The 6,897-nt window shown below is 42.9% G+C and overlaps 1 protein-coding gene across 1 annotated transcript in view; it reads right to left on the reverse strand.

Annotated features, from left to right (window-relative positions):
- The window catches only part of cuedc1b (CUE domain containing 1b), a 156,365-nt gene extending 149,740 nt beyond the window's left edge, over positions 1–6,625 (reverse strand). The window contains exon 1 of the mRNA XM_043718351.1: positions 5,953–6,625. The gene's annotated coding sequence lies outside the window, so the exon portion shown is untranslated. The remainder of the gene's footprint in view (positions 1–5,952) is intronic.
- Between the last annotated feature and the right edge of the window lie 272 nt (positions 6,626–6,897).

Raw genomic sequence — 6,897 nt, forward strand, 5'->3', positions numbered from 1 at the left:
TCTGACCAATAAAGGAAAGTATACCAAACGCCTTCTTCACTATCCTATCTACCTGCGACTCCACTTTCAAGGAGCTATGAACCTGCACTCCAAGGTCGCTTTGTTCAGCAACACTCCCGAGGACCTTACCATTAAGTGTATAAGTCCTGCTAAGTTTGCTTTCCCAAAATGCAGCACCTCGCTTTTATCTGAACCAGTCAAGAACAGAAAATGGCATGTGAACTTCATTACCTGCGATTCACATATCATCCCATCTTGGATGTCATTCTGTAATGTCTATTAATTCACCAAAGCTGGATCAGAATCGATGTTCATAGACTATTGAGGTTCATAGAATCCCTACAGTGTGGAAGCAGGCCATTTGAACCTTCGAGTACACACCAACCCTCCAAAGAGCATCCCACCAAGTCCCATAACCTCACATTCCCAATGGCTGACCCACCTAACCTGGACGTTTTTGGACTGTGGGAAGAAACCAGAGCACCCAGAGGAAACCCACACAGACACGGGGAGAATGTGCAAACTCCACACAGACGGTAGCCAGAGGTTGGAATCGAAACCGAGTACCTAGTGCTGTGAGGCAACAGTGCTAACCACTGAACCACCTGCAATTCCTGACTCCATGCAACACTGCAAGACCACGGTGGTTCAAAGGGTAGGCTATGGTAGATAGAACAAGTCAGAAGAGCATTAGAGAGGATTAGCTCAAGGCAACCAAGAATGGTTAAAATTACATAAATGTGTCTCATGAACAGCATCAGCATTCTGAGAATTAAATAAAAATTACAAAGTTATTTCTCCTGAAGTTTACTCTGAGCTTTAGCCTGTGAGCTAGGTGTGTGTTCCTACCCTCTGTTACTGAGCCAAAGTTACCCAATCCAACCCGTGTTTTGGAAGTAACCCAGAATCCAGTAACCGAGGTGTGTCAGTACCAGTAAACGTAAACCATGAAAACGAAAAGAAATACAGATTTAAACTTTGTATGTAGCCATCAAATCTGCGATAGCCACAAACTTAATAAGAACAAAAAAAACTTTCCAATAGATATTGTGAAATGGACTTTGCTTTCACAAAAAACCGTGTTCTCCCACGACATTATAGTTGTTGTTCCATTGTTCAACAACTTCTGTGCAACTAGAGAGCAGGTAATAAACAAGGTCGTATTTTGCTTTATTCGAGACAACTGAAGATAAGTTGGGCCATTCAGATTATCTTAGTTTCCAATCCTTACAAGTCCCTCCCTTCCAGCATTCAACGAATCTTTAACGATTCCTGGGTTTAGCACCATTGAAAAGTTACAGCACTGAAAGGAGGCATATCATGTGTGTGCCAACTGAACAAACCAGGCACTCATTCTGATCCCACTTTCCAACACCCAATCCATAGCCTTGCAAGTTACCGCACTTCAGGTGTAGACCCAAATTCCTTTAAATGATTTGAGGGTTTCCACCTCAATCACCAAACTGAGTTTATACCTATTGGATCGGTCTATCCATTCCAAGAATCTATCGATCTTTATGTTGGTATATGAAGCAAAGATTTGCCTTTTAAACTTGCAAGCCCTTATCCTACTCTTTATAATGTAATTTTCCGGATTGAATTTACCCATTTGATTAGGTGTATTCTATTCCTGAAGTTCAAAATAGTATAGCAACTGGTATTAAGGCTAACAAAATACAAACAAAAAGAATATGAAATTCAAATGCAAGTTATTCCATAGAACACATAAAGGATGGCAGAACAGGTGATGTGTCACAGCTGCAGCATGTGGGAGTCCCTGGTTGACATTTTGGTCCAGAACAAACTTGTGTGCAGTAGGTTGGAGGAGGTACCGCTCAGAGTTTAGGAGCTGGAGACTGAACTACACTTGCTGCAGCGCTTCAAAGTGAAGGCACGTTATTTGGCTTCTTTGCACCAGAAGGCAGTCACACCTCTTCAAGCTAGGTCATCTGATTTGGTCAGTGTTCAGGGACAGCCAATGAGGCAGGTGGAGGCACCCACAGGGCAAGAGCTTTAGCCTATGAAACTCTCCAATAGGTCTGAGGTTCTTTCAGCTTGTCTGGATGACAGTGAGGGTTGTTAGGATGGAGTTATCTGACCATGGCACTAAGGTACAGGAAGCCACTCAAGGACCGGCGGGGAATAAGAAGGAATGTGGTGGTTGCAGCGGACAGTACAGTGAAGGAAATAGGCCCTTCAGCCCAACAACTGCACAATGACACTCCGAAGAGTAACCCACCCAGACCCATTCCCCTACCCTATTACGCTACATTTACCCCTGACTGATTGACACCGCTCTCTGCAGCAAAGAGTGAGAGTTCAGACAGCTGTGTTTCCTGCCTGATACCATAGTTCAGGACAAGTCGTCAGTGCTAGAGAGGAGCTGGAGAGAATCCAGTTGTTTTGGTTCCGTATAGATACCAATAACATAGGCAGGACAAAGAGGAATTTCTTCATAGTCAGTAGTCATGATATAGGCATCAAATTAAAAAGTCAAAGATCATGATCACTGCATTAATTCCTGATTACGTGCAAATTGACATAAGACAAGTCAGATTAGAAAAATCAATGCAGAGTACAAAGACTGGTGTGGGTTCTGGTTCATGGATACCAGCAGCAGTACAGGGCAAAGTAGCATCTGTACCTTTAGGAGGATCTTCAGCTAAACCATGCTGGGGCTGGTCTTCCTGTCACCTGCATAACTAGGGAAATAGAGAGGATTTTGAACTCAATAGTGGGGGCAAGGAATCAAACTTGGGAAGATGCGGTGAAACGTAAGGCCAAAGTGAAATGTGTTAATAAGGGAAACAATAAACAGACCCTAACAGGAAGTGATGGAAAGTACAATACTAAGAATCAGTCAGCAGATCAGATTATAATTTACAAAGACAGTAAACAGATAAAACTGAAGACTCTAAATCAGAATGTCTGTAGCATTCAACATGAAACAGAAAATAATAACTACAGTCTGATATCCATCGTAGAGACATGGATTAAGAATTGAATCTCGAATGATAAAAGATATTTAAATATATCAGGAAATTAGGAAAAGGTGGAGGGATGGCTCTGTTAATTCACAATTATATTAGCACAATGGAGAGGGATTATCTAAATTTAGGAAATCAAGCTGCGCAAACAATTTGGGCAGGAATGAGTAATGACAAAGGCAAGAAGTCAGTCAAGGGATTGAATGACAGGCCTTCCAACAGTAACCAGGCGGTATGGTGGAACATAAAGGAAGAAATAATGAGGTGTTATCAGCAAGTTAAAACAATAATAATCATGGAAAGATCACCAACTGGAAAGATCAGATTGGCAAAGTTAAAAATCACACAACACGAGGTTATAGTCCAACAGGTTTAATTGGAAGCACACTAGCTTTCGGAGCGACGGTCCTTCGGAGCGATAGTCTATCACCTGATGAAGGAGTGTCGCTCCGAAAGCTAGTGTGCTTCCAATTAAACCTGTTGGACTATAACCTGGTGTTGTGTGATTTTTAACTTTGTACAACCCAGTCCAACACCGGCATCTCCAAATTAAGATTGGCAAAGGCAGCCTAAATGAGGAGTCCATAGAATGTTTTCAGGATAATTTCTTAGAACAACATGTTCAAGGGCCAACCAGAGAGTTAGCTTTACCGGACCTGGTCTTGTGCAACAAATACGATTAATTAATGATCTTATAGTGAAAGTGCCCCTAAGTAACACTGGCAATAATATGGTTGAATTTTACACTCAGTTTGAGGGAGAGAAAAGTGGGTTTGGGTTTTTGTAAAAATGTAAATAAGAGAAATTATGAAGGTTGAAAGTTGAACTGGCTGAAGGTCTTGGTAAATTAGGTGAAAGGTAATACCAAACCAAAATAACAAGCCTGCAATTGTACAAAGACAGGTGGCAGGTTAGAATATTGGATGAAATGTAAAAAACTGCAAAGGGGAAATCAGTGAACGTACTGTATTTAGATTTTCAGAAGGCATTTGACAGGGCGCCACATCAAAAGTTATTGTGGAATGTAAAAGCTTCTGGTGTACGGGATAGCAAATTGGCTGACTAAGAGGAAGCAGTGTTGATGGTTGGCAATGTTTAAGAAGCAGTGTGCCACAGATATCAGTGCTGGTACATCAACTGTTTACAATTTATATAAAGAACTTAGATGAAGGGAGACAAGAACAGTTACCAGAGTTGCAGATGACACAAAGACAGGCAGACAGGCAGGAAAGCTAAGTTGTAAGGAGGATATAAGAATAGGATATAAGAGTAGAAAATATAAATAGAAGAAGCTCTGGTAGCATATTGTTAGATTAAGTGAGTGGGCAAAATGGACAATATTGTGGAAAAATGTGAAATTCTCTGGTTTAACAGGAAAAATATTTCTTAAACTGATCTAAATGGCAAATGATTGCAGAGCTCAGAGATGCAGAGATCTGGGTGCCCTTGTGCATGAATAGCAAAAGGTTGGTACAGAGGTACAGCAAGTCATCAGGTAAACAAAATCGAACGTTATCATTTGGCAAGACTTTAACACAAAAGTTAAGAGGTTGTGCTTCAGTTATCCAGACAGACCACATCTGGAATACCGTGCAGAGTACTGAACACCTCACTTAAGGATGTAAATGGGTTGAGGCAGTTCAAGAAAGGTTCATTCAACTGACATCTGCAACCAGATGTGTGCTTGGTGGATAGTGCAAGGCCGTATCCACTGGAATTCAGAAGAATAAGAGAAAATTTGATTGAAATATAAAAGATCTTGTGAGGTACTTAAAAGGTAAATAGGAAGAGGATGTTTGCTCTCACGTGAGGAGCTGTTTAAAAATCAGGAGTCACCCATTTAAAACTGAGATCAGGTAGAAAACAATTCTTAGGCGTGAGAGTCTTTGCAACTCTCATTCTGAAAAGTAAGCACAACATTTTTAAGGCAGAGCTAAATTCTTGATCAGTAAGGGGGTGACCGGTTATCAGAGATAAGTGGGAATGTGAATTTGAGGTTACACTCAGATCAGCCATGGGAAAGTGAGGACCGCAGATGCTGGAGACCAGAGTCAAGATTAGAGTGGTGCTGGATAAGCACAACAGGTCAGGCAGCATCAGAGGAGCAGGAAAATCGACATTCCGGGCAGGAGCCCTTCATAAGGAATGGGGGACTAGGTTGGAGGGACTGAATGGATGACTTTCCCTACTTCCTATGCTCCTATTTAACAAACTTTAAATGGGGGGGGGGCAAAGGAATTATAGAGAAGAGTAAAAGGGAAGGGGAAGATAGACAATAACTGAACCACGGTGGTCAGTGCTCCCTTACATGTACAATACTTGGATTTGCCTCATGTTTAAACAGTGGTTTCAGAACCTGAGAGGAAAACAGAAGAACATGAGAAAACGAGGCATGGGGGAGGGGTAAGTGGCAACAGGAAGCAGGTAACACCACGATGAATTATTTTCACAGGCAAAACCCCGATCCTCTTACTTGGGAGCAAGTTAAACAACTGTTTGGAAAGTGGCCGCTGACAGGAAGCGAAATGAACTTTAATTTTGAAGGGAGCATTCAAAAATTCCTTCGCGCGACTGATACAATCCAACACATGTTTCCGGCTGGAGGAATGCTCTTTCGATGTTTTTTTTATTGTTTAAGAAGCTTGCTCAGATCTTGACAAAAGTGTCCTCCCCGCGACTGATTTGATTTTACCCAGTCCCTGCAAATCCCCCCACTCCCTCCTCCCCACTCCCTCCTCCCCAGTGCAGCAGCAGCCGCCAAGACAGAACGGAGAAGGCCGACTTTTTTTTACAAAGAAAGAACATACACACATCCACATAAATACAAATCCAACCCAATGCAAGCCATGCCGAGGTGGGAGGTGGTTAAACCTCCCCGGATCCCATTGCAAGGGGACCCCCCCCTTGACCAAACGCTAATTGCCCCCCCCATCCTCCAGCGCCCAGGATCCCCGGGGCCACTCACCGGCAAAGCAGAGGCTCGAACCAGGCACCCCCTTCACTCTCGGTCCCCTCTCCTCCTGTCCGCAGGTCGGGCCAGCTGAGCCCCTCTTCCACCCACCCTCACCCCCGGGCTCCTTCCGTCAAGCGGTCTCTCGCAGCCGAGTCACTCTGGTCAACTTTGGGCTGGGCTGAGGGGCGGCTTGTCATGTCCCACTCTCCCTCCCTTGTCTTCTTCAGCGCGACGAGGTCAACAGATGGAAATGGAGATGGAGAGGGTTCTGGCACAATCACAGAGGGAGAGGGAGATGGAGATGGAGAGAGAGCAATGCAGCTTCCTAGTGGAGATCCTGGAGAAATGCAACTCCTGCTCCAGATCACTTCACCAGGCGGAATGAGCAAAACCCTCCGCTGTATTAAGAACCGCAAAGCTCTTGGTTTCTATTGAAAGACTCTGATTTATGAAACGTTAAGCAAGATTGGTTTATTAAGCGCCGCGAAACTCCGATTTATTAAACGCTGTGACAGACTCTGGTTTATTTATTAGTACAAAACTGCTTTATTAAACGCTGCAAAACTCGGTGTGATGAAGAAGTGCAAAACATACTCTGGTTTGTTATGCCCGACATACGCTTTATTAAGCCCCCTGCAAAACACTGCTTTGTTAAACACAGCAAAATCGCCACTTTATAGTACTGCAGTAGTCTGGTTTATTTGCAGTAGTTTGTAACCCCTGTAAAAGCTCTTGTGAAGTCAGCGCTATTTGAAATACCAATTCTTTTGTTGCAGTGTGATTTATCAATCGTCATATTGTACCAATACAATTGACCGCATTTGATTTGTTTCTTACACACTGAAGAAATTACGTAAATGCATCTTTTCGTGTTTAGCATTTGTTTATACCGTTTAAAAATCCCAAGACGAAATGTGAGGTTTTCTTTGATTGGGGAAGGACTACAATTATTGCTTT

This window comes from Chiloscyllium plagiosum, chromosome 28, assembly GCF_004010195.1.
Source record: "Chiloscyllium plagiosum isolate BGI_BamShark_2017 chromosome 28, ASM401019v2, whole genome shotgun sequence".
Lineage (NCBI taxonomy): Eukaryota > Metazoa > Chordata > Chondrichthyes > Orectolobiformes > Hemiscylliidae > Chiloscyllium > Chiloscyllium plagiosum.